The sequence below is a fragment of the Globicephala melas genome, chromosome 8 (assembly GCF_963455315.2).
Source record: "Globicephala melas chromosome 8, mGloMel1.2, whole genome shotgun sequence".
NCBI lineage: Eukaryota > Metazoa > Chordata > Mammalia > Artiodactyla > Delphinidae > Globicephala > Globicephala melas.
The window spans coordinates 21,409,832-21,425,641 of record NC_083321.1 but is presented as its reverse complement, the minus strand read 5'-3'; the positions used below and the strand labels follow the sequence as shown (position 1 = coordinate 21,425,641).

Below are 15,810 nucleotides of genomic sequence, written 5' to 3'. Positions count from 1 at the left end.
CAAAGATCAATAAAACTAAAAGCTGGTTCTTTGAGAAGATAAATAAAATTGATAAACCATTAGCCAGACTCATCAAGAAAAAAAGGGAGAAGACTCAAATCAACGGTACATTTTCTTGAAAGAATGAAAGTCGTCTTTCTCCTGTGGTGGGGGCAATATTTATTTTTATATATATATATATATATATATACACACACACACACACACACATATACATATATATATGTATATGTATATATATATATGTGTGTGTGTGTGTATATATATATATGTATATATATAGTTGTCCATATATTTCCATTGATCAATGGTATTCCACCACAGATATATAATTTCTTATTTTTACTTACAGATAAATAGGTCTGTTTCTGGGATCTCTATAATTTGTTTTCTTGGCCTGTTTTGTCTCTTTTTGCATCAATATCACACCATATTAATTCTTTTAATTTACAATAATACGTACTGTTACCTGGTAATGCATGTTCTCCAAGTTTGTTCTTCTACTTCAGTATTATCTTGACTATTTATGCGCCTTTGCATTTTCATATAAATACATTAAATATAATGTATTTAGTCTTTTAATTCATGAATATTGTACACTGCTTCATTTATTTCCATCTTTTAAAATTGGTTTTATAATGTTTTGTTTTGTGATGATGCCTTGCTTTTAATTAATTTTTCCCTAGGAATTTGATATTACCTGTGATATCTCAATTGTCTCATAGAGCAGTTTAAATTATATAATTACTTATAGCTAGTATATGGAAACAAAATGGATATTTGTCTATTGACCTTATATTCAATAAGCTTGCTAAATTTATTTGTTGGTTCCAATAGGTTTTCTCTACATATTTTTGTTTTATTTTTCTATGTACACGTTCATGTCATCTGTATTGGTAGAAGTTTTAGGTCTTCCTTTCCAATCCTTATGCCTTTTATTGTTTTGTTCTTTCTTGAATCACTGCTGTAGCTAAAATTAATGTTGAAATGTGGATTGCAAACACCCTTGTCTGTTATTGACATCTGGAGGAAGGTAATATTTTACCATTAAATGTGATGTCTGCTATAGTTGTTTGTAAATACCTTTATCAGATTCACATTGGGAAGTTCACTTGTACTCCTAGCTATAACTCATATTGACAGAAAGTAATTCACATATTTATTTTTAAAAATCCATTTTTACATACTTTATCTTTTAACTATAGCATTAAGTCCATTTTCATTTCATGTAATTTGAAATATCTGACATATTCATGATTTTTGTTTATCCTACCTGTTTTTTTTTTTTTTTTATTTCTAGCTTTATTTTGGGTTCATATTTCTAGTGGCTATAGAAATCCCAGCACACTACTCTAAGCCATCTGTAGCCCTGGGAAGTGGTCTGCATCAGCTTCTGTGGCTCTTCTTTCACGTGAGTGAGAGTCGTGTTACAGTCCCTGCTTTCAAACACTGAGCTGACCTCTGGCTATCTCACATGGATTACCTAGTTTCTGTTGCCCCATGGACCAAACTCCCAGTTTCCTCCACCTGATTCTGAACGTAGAGGCCAGTATGTACACGGTGTAAGCTTTGCTCACACTTGGTTTCTTTTGCCTTTTGATACATATAAATGTTTATGATGTTTTTGTCCCCATCTTTTACATTCTTTCAATATTTTATTAATCATTTCTCTATCTTTGTATTTGGAGAAGAGGGTGGCTTACAACATACAATTTCAATTCTTAACTGGCATTTCTCACTCAGTTTCTACTGTCTGGATTTGCAGCAGCAGTCCAGACTAGAGATGATGATGGCTTAGACTAAAGTGGTGGCAGTGGACAGAACCATCTTGATTTGAGATATCTATTTTGTATCAAATTTTATAAAAGTTTGTGATTGAATGTGAGTGGTGAGATACCTAGGAGTTGTAAAAATATGTCTTCCTTTTTGAGCAACTGAATAGATTTAGTATCATTATTGAAGTAGGAGAAATTGGAAGAAAGACTTTGCTTTAAGGGGGCTACAGTTCATATTTCACTTCTGGACATGTTGAGATAAAGTATCTGTGGGACACAGAAGTGGACATATCCAGCAGGTATTGGAAACATGAGAGGCTCAGTAGAAAAACCTAGTCTAGCAACAAAGTTGGGAGCTGTCAGCGTATAAATGGTACCCAAAACCATTCTCTCCAGTTGGTATTTCTGGCTCCAGTCCATTTGATTGAGTTTGCAGAGTCAGTCAAATGTATGTACTAATTCTGACCCTGTTAACTGAGCTCCCCACCTTCTGCACACAGGTCTTACAGCCACCTCCTCCATTTCACACGATTCCTGAGCTTTCTTTTACTTAGCTATTCTTAACATTTAAAGGGTAAAGGACTTTAGAATGGCTCATAACTAAATCCAGTGAACACTGGTTGACTTATGAAGAAATGGGTATAGGACAGAACAGAGGGGGTTATCCAGATAAATATTAGCCTGGAATTTTGTCTGATTCATTGTGTCTTCCAACAGCACCTGAGCTATCATTTCACATGCATATTTTTCTTTTAAATAGACAAAGTTTATGTAAAACCTTCTTTCATAATTTAAAGCTTTTTCAGAAATCAGATCTGTCATAAATATAAAGCCATATTCTCAAGAATGCAATGACTTAATTTGTGAAAATGAATAAACTAAAACTTCATTTACTGATTCTGAAGAGGCTTAAAATAAGATATACTATTCTGTGTCTCCTTATATTCAGATCCTTATTAGTGAAAACTGACAAAATTCATCTAATCAAATGGTAGGTCAGTTTTCATAGCAATATTTAAGACATAGAGTTATACTCAGAACTCTAGAAAAAATTTCAGAATGTATGATTTTGAATTCCGTCGTTACTAGTGCAATCATATTGTCAATGTGTGATAGGCAAAATGATGTGGAACTCTGTAGTTATCCTATAAGTATTGGGTTGGCCAAAAGGTTCGTTCGGGTTTTTCCATACTACGTCATGGAAAAACTCGAACGAACCTTTTGACCAACCCAATGTATTTGACACTTTCAGCAGCCCTCCCCCAAAACAGAAAAGAGAACGAAGAATCAGAAAAAGAAGATTTGTACCAGAATAGAAACACTAGTATTTGAGGAAAAAATGCATCTGATTCCAGATAGATGAATAAAATCTTTGATTCATAACAGTGTAGTGCTTCAAACACAAGACTCCTCTGTTACCTACACTACAAGGTACAATAATTATTCCCAAATAAATCTGAATTAGAAAAGTGAAAAATAAGGAGACTTTCTGTTTTAAAACAACGTCATGAAAAAAACCAAAAGTATCTTAATAGGAAACTTAACAGGCAAAGTCTTATCAGGTTGATTTCCTGACCTGACTTTCTGTCTCTGATATGAAGAGCTGCTCCTCGGCTCACTGGGGCTGCACCTCATTGCCTTCTGCTGAGTCTTTGCTACCAAAAGTGAAGTAATTAAGAGAATTTATTTAGTAAGTGCCATTATAATGAACAATCAGCCTCTGGATGCTGTGTTTTAAAAATTCAATAAGCTGACTTTTACTGCACTATTTTAACTCTGTTAATTAAAATAAGTGCCATTTGAGGGAAATGACAGGTGGTTGATGGAGGTAACTGGCTTTCTGTTCTTCCCTCTCCCATTCCTACCCTGGCCTATGTGAAGGCGAGATGGGCCAGAGTTGTAATAGGGATGCAGGCTACTTAATAAATGTTGAATTACATTCAGCCCTGTTCATTAACTTAGGAGGTATTGTCAGCCAGTTAATAGAACATTAATTAAAAAGCATATTATTCAATGAGGTGAGGATCATTTTCATGTGGGAGGTTTCTGCCTATCTTTGAAGCCCAGCTAATTATCATCATTTCATAAAAGACCAAACCTTTGTGTCATTTAATAAAATATGTCTAATGACAGCAGTATGTCTAAAGGAACAATAGTGGAGGGGTGGCAACCAAATTGGCAATGTGGCTGGAAGTTAAAGAATGAAAGTATTTAAGTGAACTTTAAAGCTCTAAGTAAAAGAAGAAATGTGCAAGCTGAAACTATTTTCTGTTATTTTTATAGAAAATGTGCCTATAAATACTAGGCAGTTTTTGCCTTTGACTAGTAGAACAATTCTTCCTTTACATTTATTTCCCAAGACATTCTATTTTACTATATTTGTGCTTTCAGAAATTCAACAAAAATGCTGCTTTCTAGATATTTTTAAAGTTTATGATACTGAAAGGAAAATACATTTCAATAAAGTTTTAAATATATTTTACATGCCTACTAAGGGAAGGACTAAATTTTAATTTTGTTCCCAAAATTGTGCAACTTGTTGCAGAAATAGAACAAGATCCTCTATCCTGTGGTGACCTACACTCTTGAAATTTTGGAAAATATACACTTCATTAGAGGTGTACTAAATTAATAGCAATTTTGACAACTTAATTTTTAAGGAAAGTTTGCTTTTAGTAGTTCATCACTGTTCAAAGTACTATACAATTAGTAGCCATGGTAAAAATAATGCTAAATTTTAGCTGTACGTATAGCTGTACGTATAAGATAGTTATTATGCTTAATATGTACCAACACTGTCTCAGTGCTTTATAATCATTGCCTCATTCAGCATTTCCAATGTCCCCATTATACAGATTAGAGAACTGAGGCAAGCTCATCCAAGGTCACAGAGATGGTACATGTCCCAGCCTGGATTCAAATCAGGCCTGTCTTCACCCCAAGCATACACTTTGAACCACCACACTCCACTGATTTAAGAAAAAAAAAAAACAATAAAACTGAAAAATTTTTACAAAGGAAAAACTTTTGTAGCTACTATCTAACCAGTTATTGCTGTCTTTGTATTCCAAAAATTGGTCATGGTGTGAAATGATGAAATACGTTTTTATAAGAAAGTGGAAACATGAGTATGAGAGGAAAAATATTCTAGAGTCAGATATAAAAATCTTAGTGCCAGATTGTCAAGCGGAAATATATTTTTTGAAAGACAGAAGAAAAAAAATACCAAAAATGCAACTGACTGTTTCTCTACAAATAACCCAGAGATATAAGTTCATCACATACAAGTACTAGTATGTAAAGTTCATGTCTTGTGAATTTAAGAGCTCCAGAGCTCTGCGTATTCCCAGATGCGCTCACCCTTCTGTCCTCTCTGGCACTTACAGCCTCATCACCACCATCTGCTCTGATGACGTGAGGACAACTACCAGCCTGCCCTCCATCCCTGTCTACAGCAGTCTCAGGTGCCCATGTCATCCCACACCCCCAGATTTTCATATTGTTCCATACATTTCCTGTTATCACCCATAGCAAAATCCTTTGTATCATCAAGCTCTTGTCTGTTTCCTGCACCTTCTTTCTCTCATGGGACTCTCTCTCCTAAGGATACTGTTTCCCTTGCAGCTCTCTTAAGACATGATTATTGGTCTGCAAAACTCCTTATTCCTGGAATTAGGGTAAGTGTCCTTTGGGTCTTCATTGCTGTTTTCAGATTCTCCCTCCTCCCCAAACCCTCTAGTTTTTAATCTCATAATCTTATGTCCTCAGAGATTTCTAACAACTACCTTACTCACTACAGTCACCTTTAGACCTTTGGATTACTCAAATTCATTCTTTACAGATTTTCATTCCAGGCTCACGGTCACTCTCTCCAATACTATTGCAGTATTAATTTGGGTGACTTCAGTATCCATGTAGATGACCCTTCCAATACCATGGCTTACCGGATCTTTAATTTTCTTTCTCCTGATGATCTTGTGCCACCCCCCCACCTTCGCTATTCATTTCTGTGGCTATAAACTAGGCTTATCATTGACAACCTCAGTTCCTCTACAATCTTAATTTCAATCTCAGTTTCAACCACCTCATCTCAGACCACCACATCCTGCCTCTCCCACTTCACTCCTTCAAGAACCTTAATTCCAACATTTCTTTAACTGAATCAGGACTTACAATCTATTACTGCTCTCTACTTTTCACTTTTCCTTCCATGACACTCTTATTTTTAAACCAGTTTCCATCCATCCTCCACCATCATCATCACACCCTTGTCCCTCTCACCTTTCATCACATTTAACCTGAAAGATTCCAACGCTAATGAAAATCCCTACGTACATGTACCTGATTGTTACATCAATCAAGCGGCTGATCATTGCAGAGGAAAAACCCACACACGTGCTGACAGGTTTCATTTTAAATTTATGACACTAACCACCAATTTTCCCTTAGTGTAGCCATGTAATTGTTATATGTCCCTGCTTCATTCACTCCTCCATTCTAGATAACTATTTTATTCTTTCTTCTCTGTCCTCAAACCTCCAAATTTTCCTACATTCTCCTCCTTCTAAACTTATGATTTGCCTTTGTACTTCACTAAAAAAAAAAATTAAAAAGCCATTTTTCTGCTCCCACTATCACATCTATGTACCTCGCTGCATCTGTGACCAAAATTCTTACGTTTCCCTCATTCCCCGAAGTGGGCTCTCTGTGTTCCTAAGGCAGCCTCTTTACTTGAACACTTTTTTCTTTCCTTTTTCAACTATTCAAGGCCATGGATCCAATAATAAATCTGTTCCTCGTGTGATCAATTTTCTCTTTCAACTGGAAAACAGAAGTATAGTTTCTACACAAGCTGTGGTTTCTGCTACCAAAATGTATATATTTTTATAAATACTGAGACAAAAATAAAAACCCAAAGTACCTTTTGCCTACACACTGCATTTGAGTTACCACTCCACTGCCCTGTGCTCGCTGAGAACAAAACAACACAGAGTTGAACATAATTACTGTTTCCAAGTCCTATCCTCTCTTTCTCTCTTGAACCTACTTCAAGCTGGCTTTTGCTACTACTATTCCAATGATATGGCTCTTGTCAATATAACCAACGAATTCTTTGATTAATTCCCAGATCTATCGGCAGCACTGGACACAGTTGATCCCTCCCTTCTTCTCCTTGACAAACCTTCTTCACCTTCACACACCTTCTTCAGGGCTGCTCTAATCCCCTTCTTTCCTTCTACCTCATTGACCCTGCTTTCCATCTCCACTGCCAGATCCTCATTCATAGTTCTGTGCTCTCAATGTTGAGTTGCTCCATCTCCTACAGTCCTATGGCTTTAAATAACATCTGTTGGCTTTCATTTCTGAAATCAATGTTTTCCGTCTGAGCACCTAAGCTAAACTCTAGATTTGAATAATTAAATTCCGAGTCGATGGCTCCATCTAACTGCCCTCTCATACTTAACGTGTTCAAAACTACTCTTCTCATTCCCCCACCAATCTCAGTAAATGGCACTGCCACCTGTCCAGTTACTCAGGCCAAAATATTTGAAGTAGCATTTGAAGTAACTAAATACACTATATTTACTATAAAAGCAAGTCCCATGGGTCTACCTTCAGTAACCACAATCAGAATATCTCCCTTCCTTTCTTCACCACTAACATTTTTGTCTCAGCCACCGCCATCTCTCAGCTGAATTAATACAGTGGCTCCAACTGGCTGTCCTGATTCTGCCATTTCTCTTCTCTAGTCAACCCAGCAGCCAGGATGATATTTGCAAAATGTAAGTCAGCTCATTTCATCTCTAAGCTCAAACCACCTCCCACCTCTTGGTTTCTTATATCATTCACTGAATAAACTAAAGTCCTTACGTGGCTTACTGAGCCCAATATGACCTGGCCCTATGCTACCTCTTGATTTCTTCTCATTCCACATTCCTTCTTGATCAGTCCACGTCAGTCCCACTGAAATCCCCCATAATCTTCAAATGGGCACATAGGTTCATACCTTAGGGTCTTTGTACCTGCTGTTCTCTTGGCTTGAAATGATTTTTTTCCCCCATATAATCTCAGGACTTTATCTCGCACCTCCTTCAGGTATTTGCTCAAATATCTTCACATCAGTGAAGCATTTCCTCAACATCTTATTTAAAATTACAATCCTCTTGCCATATCACTCTCTATCTGCTTTATTTGTTGCACTTCACCAGTTCACTATTTGATAAACCTTGTATTTTATCTTTTAAAAAACTGTTGGTCTCCCTTCTATTAGAATTTATAATTCATGAATCAAGTATCTTTCTTTTGTTAACTGTTGTATTCCCAGTACCTAAAACAATGCCTGATAGACAGAAGTTTAGTAAGTATTCATTTAGTAAATATGATGGTACCAGTCAGTTCAAAATTCCTTTCTGGGACTATCACCAACAGTACAGATGAGAGGTGGGAGTAGAAAGACACTGAGAAGAGAAATGTTCTATCTCTCGGTAATGTTACCTAGAGAGTGAAATGAGTGCCTAGACACAAAAACACAGTTTTGTGGAGCTGTGCTTTAACAGCACAGAAATGAAATAAAAATTTGAATTTTCAATGAAATTTCAAAAGAAAAAAATTCGAATGAATTTTCAAAAGAAATCTTTTTACAAACTAGTTTTGGGCCAGCAGCAGTGTTTCCCCAAAAGTATTCTATTTGAAAATATTTGAAAATATTATAGGAACTTTTACCAGGCGTTAACTACGAGAGGGATTCTATAGTACACAGCCTTGAGAAAAACTGATAGGTAAATATCTATAACCATGTGATAGTTACTGTGATTATATATACATATATATGCTATGGAAAATATAAAAATATATATTATATATATGCTATGGAAGAGCATGAGTTTTAAAAAAAGATAGCATTCCACAGGGAGGTATGGCAGAACATATTCTAAAATATTTACTTTTTCCTCTTACCAGGTCCTTCCCTACCAGCCCCTCCCTGAAAGGAGGATTATCTTTCCTTCCCCACTGATGTTACATTTGGCCACACGACTTGCTTTGTACAGAGAAATATGAGTGGAAGTCGTGTGTTCCACTTCTCAGCAGAAGACTTAGGAGCCATCCTATGGTTCAGCCATCTCTGTTTTAACTGTTCCATGAGACTGTCATGAACCAGACAAGAAAAAGAGGTATTTATTCCTTCAGTGTTCGTCTTAGATGTTCAAGCTGAGCCACAGCTTGCATACAACTGACCCATGATAGACACAAACATGAACACAAAATTTTAAAGTTTTGGGGGGAGTGATCAAGATGGTAGAGTAGTAGGACATGATGCTTACTTCCTCCCACAAATACATCAAAAATACATCTACATGTGGAACAATTCTCATAGAATATCTACTGAATGGTGGCAGAAGACCTCAGACCTCTGAAAGGGCAAGAAAATCTCCATGCAACTGGGTAGAACAAAAGGAAAAAGAAAAGAAAAAAAAAGAAACAGGACAAAGGACTTAGGATAGGACCTGCATCCATGGGAGGAAGCTGTGAAAGAGGAAAAGTTCCTGCATCCTGGGAAGTCCCCTCACCAGCAGAGAGAACAGCTGGGACAGAGGGGAAGTTTGGGAGCCTCGGTGGAGAATACAGCAACTGGTTTGAAGCAGCTAGAACGGAGGAAGACCTGCACAGAAGGTCAGTGCCACTGCTCTGCACTCCCCAGCCTGAGACACACGTCTACCGGTACAGGCGGGAGCTGGGTGCAGAAGCTCAGGCTTTGGAGATCAGACGCGGGGAGAAGACTGGTGTGGGCTCCATGGAAACAGCCTGAAGGGGCTGGAATCTGGTGCACCTGTGCCTGAGGGTGTACACAGAGGAAGCCTGGGCCACCTTAGAGGCCAGGCTCCATTGTGTGAGCAGTGCACAAGGAGAGGGGCGGGGCAGGACCCGCTTTTACAGCCTTTTTCCCTCAGCGAGCTCTCAGGCTGCAGAATACCACTGACACAAGCTCCAGGAATGGTCCCGCACCACCGCCCCTGCCCACTGGGCTTCAGGAGCCACTGTGAGCCACCCAGGAGCGGTTGCAAGCTGCTGTCACTGCCCCCCACCCCCCCAGACTACAGGAGCAGTCTCAAGCCACCACCACTCCCATCACATGCTCTGGGGGTGCATGTAAGCTGCCACCACTGCCGAGAACCCCAGGACCAGCCACTGCATCTGCACACCCTCTATCAAGGGGATAACAGCCAGCACATGCTGAGGTAAGAGGCAACAGGCATCCATACTAAAAAGATCCTTCACACCAAAACTATTAAGCCCACATAAGCTACACAGGGATGCTTCCACATATAAATAGACCTCCAAGACCACAGTAGATAATTGCTTCTCCTAAGCGCACAGAATAAGAGAAATATAAGTAAAATGAAATAGCAGAGGAACAATTCCCGGTTAAAAGACCAACAGAATTCCCCTGGAAGAACAAACAATGAAACAGACCTCTGCAGTCTAACAGACACCAATTTCAAAAAGGAGATAATGAAAATATTGAATGAATTATGAAAGGCTGTCAGCAGAACAGCAGAGTACTGTAAAAAGGAACTAGAAACTGCAGAGGAACCAAGAAAAATTAGAAAACTCATTTGCCAAGATGAAAACTGAACTAAAGGCAATGAATAGCAGAATAAATATTGCAGAATGAGTAAGTGACCTGGAAGATAGAATGATGGACATCACTTAATCAGGACAGCAGACAGAAAGGAAAATGAAAAAAAAAAAAAAATGAAAGCAATATAAGAGACCTATGGGGTAATAAAAAGCATGCCAATCTACACATAATAGGGATTCCTGCAGGGGAAGAAAGAGAAAAGGGGATCAAAAATGCATTTGAAGAAATTATGGCTTAAAACTTCCCAAACCTAAAAAAGGAAGCATATCAAGGTACAGGAAGCACAGAGGGTCCCGGACAATGTAAACCCAAACAGACCTACACCAAAAAATAATATAATAAAAATAGCAAAAGTTAAAGACAGGATTCTAAAGGCAGCAAGAGAAAAAGAAAGAGTTAATTACAAGGGGACTCCCCCATAGGCTATCAGCTGATTTCTGTACAGAAACAATGCAGGCCAGAAGGGAGTGGCAAGATATATTCAAGTCCTGAAAGGGAAAAATCTTCAGCCTAGGATACTCTACCCAGCAAGATTATCATTTACAATAATATAAGGAGAGAGGGAGAATTTCTCAGACAAGCAAAAACTAAAATACAGCAATACAAAACCTGCCCTAAAGGCAATAGTGAAGGGTCTTCTCTAAATAGAAAAGAATATATAGGAAAGAGAAAATCACAATGGTCAAGCAAATCACCTAAATAAGGCAGTACAAATGAAATTTCTGTCAAAGTGATAACCACAACAAACAGCAAAAGAATGAACATGAAGATGTAAAAGAGGACATCAAAATCATAAAATGTGGGGGAGGAGAATAACAAAATGTAGATTTTTTTTCATTTCCTAGAATGTGTATGAGGCTGTATGACTACCAGTCTAAGGCAAGGAGATATAGGATGGGGTTAACATACTTGAAAAACAGGATAACTACATATCAAAAACATAGAATAGATTCACAAAAACCAAGAAGAAGAGGACATAACTGTAATACAAGAGAAAATCATCAAACCACAAAAGGAAAAACAAAAAGGGACAAAGAAGAAATATAAAATGGGAAAACAAGGTTAAAATGGCAATAAATACTACTATCTATCATGAAACAGGAGGGAAGTGGGGGCAGGGTACAACCTTTAAAAGAATGACATAGGACAAGACAAACTGTTTAGAACCAAATAGGTCCAAGATGGCAGACTTCCACTAGAGTCAACTTCCACTAGACCTTGAGCCTCAGTATACGCTCATTGTAATACATCAGCAAGCTAAATGACACGCCCACAGGTGCCATGACTGTTCCAAGTCTGACCATAAAGGTCAAAAAGTGGGTGGTGGCCCAGTTCCTGGAAATCCCCACCCCTTCCCCAAAATAGCTGGAATATTCTTCCCACTCATTAGCCTATGAAATTATCCACCCCTATAAAAACTAACAACCCCATACCCTGGGGCCACTCTTGCCTTCTGAGATGGTCCACACTCTGTGGAGTGTGTTTCTCCCTAAATAATCTACTTCTTACCTATCAAAAAAAAAAATTACCTTAAATGTCAGTGGACTAAATGCTCCAATCAAAAGACACAGAGTGGCAGACTGGATTAAAAAACAAGAGCCTACAATATGCTGCCTACAAGAGACCCACTTTAGGGCAAAGGACACACATAGATTGAAAGTGAGGGGATGGAAAAAGATATTTCATGCAAATGAAAATGACAAGAAAGCATTTGCCCTAAAGTGGGTCTCTTGTAGGCAGCATATTGTAGGCTCTTGTTTTTTAATCCAGTCTGCCACTCTGAAAGCAAGGGCTGCAATAGTCATGTCAGACAAAATAGACTTTAAAACAAAGGCCATAAAGATAAAGGAGGACACTATATAATAATAAAAGGTTGAATATAAGAGGAAGATTTTACACTCAACAACATATATGCACCTAATATAGGAGCTCCCAAATACATAAAACCAATACTAACAGACAAAATGGGAGAAATTGACAGGAATACAATAATAATAGGAGACTTTAACACCCCACTCACATCAATGGACAGATCTTCTGGACAGAAAATCAGTAAGACAACAGAGATCCTAATAGAACAGTTAGACTTAATTGCTATTTTCAGAACATTACATACAAAAAGGAAGAAAAAAACCAAAACCAGAATACACATTGTTTTCAAGCGCACATGGAACATTATCTAGGGTTGATCACATACGAGGGGGGCACAAAACAAGCCTCAACAAATTTAACGGTACAGAAATTATCTCAAGCATCTTTTCTGACCACAGTGTGAAACTAGAAATCAACCACGGAAAAAGAAATGAGAAAAGAATGATTACATGGAGACTAAACAACATGCTTCTAAAAAACAAAGGGTCAACAAAGAAATCAAAGAGGAAAATAAAATATACCTTGAGAGAAATGACAATGAAAACAAAACCATACAAAAATCTATAGGATGCAGCAAAAGCAGCTCTTAGAGGGAAGTTCATAATGATACAGGCCTTCCTCAAAAAAAGAAAAAAATCTCAAACAACCTAACCTACCACTTAAATTATAGGGGGGTGCTGGGAAGATGGCGGAAGAGTAAGACACAGAGATCACCTTCCTCCCCACAGATACACCAGAAATACATCTACATGTGGAACAACTCCTACAGAACACCTACTGAATGCTGGCAGAAGACCTCAGACCTCCCAAAAGGCAAGAAACTCCCCATGTACCTGGGTAGGGCAAAAGAAAAAACAGAGACAAAAGAATGGGGACAGCACCTGCACCAGTGGGAGGGAGCTGTGAAGGAGGAAAGGTTTCCACACACTAGGAAGCCCCTTCGCGGGTGGAGACTGTGGGAGGTGGAGCTTTGGAGCTGTGGAAGAGAGCACAGCAACGGGAGTGCAGAGGGCAAAGCGGGGAGATTCCCGCACAGAGGATTGGTGCAGACTGGCACCCACCAGCCCGAGAGGCTTGTCTGCTCACCCACCAGGGCGGTGAGCTGAGGCCCGTGCTCACAGGCGGAGCTGCGAGCTGAGGCCCGTGCTTTGGTCGGAGCGCAGGGAGAGGACTGGGGTTGGCTGCGTGAACACAGCCTGAAGGGATTAGTGCACCACGGCTAGCCGGGAGGGAGTCCGGGAAAAGGTCTGGAGCTGCCAAAAAGGCAAGCGACTTTTTCTTCCCTCTTTGTTTCCTGGTGCGCGAGGAGAGGGGTTTAAGAACTCTGCTTAAAGGAGCTCCAGAGACGGGTGCGAGCCGCGGCTATCACCGTGGACCCAGAGATGGGCACGAGCCGCGGCTAGAAGTGCGAACCCCAGAGACGGGCGTGAGCTGCGGCTAAAAGCGTGAACCCCAGGGATGGGCGCGAGCCACGGCTAAAAGCTCGAACCCCAGGGACGGGCGCGAGCCGTGGCTAAAAGCACGGACCCCAGAGACAGGCGGGAGACGCTAAGGCTACTGCTGCCACCACCAAGGGGCCTGTGTGCGAACACAGGTCACTATCCACACCCCTCTTCCGGGGAACCTGTGCAGCCTGCCACTGCCAGGTTTCCAGGATCCAGGGACAACTTCCCCGGGAGAACGCACGGCGTGCCTCAGGCTGGTGCAACGTCACGCTGGCCTCTGCTGCCGCAGGCCCGCCCCGCCTGCCGTGCCCCTCCCTCCCCCCGGCCTGAGTGCGCCAGAGCCCCCGAATCAGAGGCTCCTTTAACCCCGTCCTGTCTGAGCAAAAAACAGACGCCCTCCAGCGACCTACACGCAGAGGCAGGGCCAAATCCAAAGCTGAGCCCTGTGAGCAGTGAGAACAAAGAAGAGAAAGGGAAATCTCTCCCAGCAGCCTCAGGAGCAGCAGATTAAATCCCCACAATCAACTTGATGTACCCTGCGTCTGTGGAATACATGAATAGACAACGAATCATCCCAAATTGAGGAGGTGGACTTCGAGAGCAAGATCTATGATTTTTTCCTCTTTTCCTCTTTTTGTGAATGTGTATGTGTATGCTTCTGTGTGAGATCTTGTCTGAATAGCTGTGCTTCCACCATTTGTCCTAGGGTTCTATCCGTCCATTGTTTTTTTAAATTTTTTTCTTAATAATTAATTTTAATTTTAATAACTTTATTATACTTTACCTTCTTTTTTTCTTTCTTCCTTCCTTCCTTTCTTTCCTTCCCTCCCTTAGACAACGAATCATCCCAAATTGAGGAGGTGGACTTTGAGAGCAAGATTTATGATTTTTTCCCCTTTACCTCTTTTTGTGAGGGTGTATATGTATGTTTCTGTGTAAGATTTTGTCTGTATAGCTTTGCTTCCACCATTAGTCCTAAGGTTCTATTCGTCCCTTTATTTCTAAATAATTAATTTTTAATTAAATAACTTTATTATACTTTATTTTTTTTTACTGTATCTTCTTTCTTTTTTCCTTCCCTCCTTCCCTCCTTTCTTCCTCCCTTTCTTTCTTCCTTTCTTCCTTACTTCCCTCCTTCCTTCCTTCCTTCCTACTTCTAACTAATTCTCTCTACTTTTTCTCCCTTTTATTCTGAGCTGTGTGTACGAAAGGCTCTTGGGGCTCCAGCCAGGAGTCAGTGCTCTGCCTCTGAGGTGGGAGAGACAACTTCAGGACACTGGTCCACAAGAGACATCCCAGCTCCACATAATATCAAACAGCGAAAATCTCCCAGAGATCTCCATCATAACACCAGCACCCAGCTTCACTCAACGACCAGCAAGCTACAGTGCTGGACAGCCTATGCCAAACAACTAGCAAAACAGGAACACAACCCCACCCATTAGCAGAGAGGCTACCTAAAATCATAATAAGTCCACAGACACCCCAAAACACACCACCAGACGTGGACCTGCCCACCAGAGAGACAAGATCCAGCCTCATCCACCAGAACACGGGCACTAGTCCCCTCCACCAGGAAGCCTACACAACCCACTGAACCAACCTTAGCCACTGGAGACAGACATCAAAAACAACGGGAACTACGAACCTGCAGCCTTCAAAACAGAGAGCCCAAACACAGTAAGATAAGCAAAATGAGAAGACAGAAAAACACACAGCAGATGAAGGAGCAAGATAAAAACCCACCAGACCTAACAAATGAAGAGGAAATAGGCAGTCTACCTGAAAAAGAATTCAGAATAATGATAGTAAAGATGATCCAAAATCTTGGAAACAGAATGGAGAAAATATAAGAAACGTCTAACAAGGACCTAGAAGAACTAAAGATGAAACAAGCAATGATGAACAACACAATAAATGAAATTAAAAGTACTCTAGATGGGATCAATAGCAGAATAACTGAGGCAGAAGAAAGGATAAGTGACCTGGAAGATAAAATAGTGGAAATAACTACTGCAGAGCAGAATAAAGAAAAAAGAATGAAAAGAACTGAGGACAGTCTCAGAGACGTCTGGGA

At 39.7% G+C, this 15,810-nt stretch overlaps 1 long non-coding RNA gene across 1 annotated transcript; it reads left to right on the top strand.

Moving 5' to 3' along the window:
* Positions 1 to 5,155: 5,155 nt before the first annotated feature.
* On the top strand, positions 5,156 to 13,847 carry LOC132597750 (uncharacterized). The gene is made up of 3 exons (XR_009565039.1): positions 5,156 to 5,239; positions 5,400 to 5,452; positions 8,736 to 13,847. It is a non-coding gene; the product is annotated as an uncharacterized lncRNA (long non-coding RNA).
* The last annotated feature ends 1,963 nt before the right edge of the window (positions 13,848 to 15,810 follow it).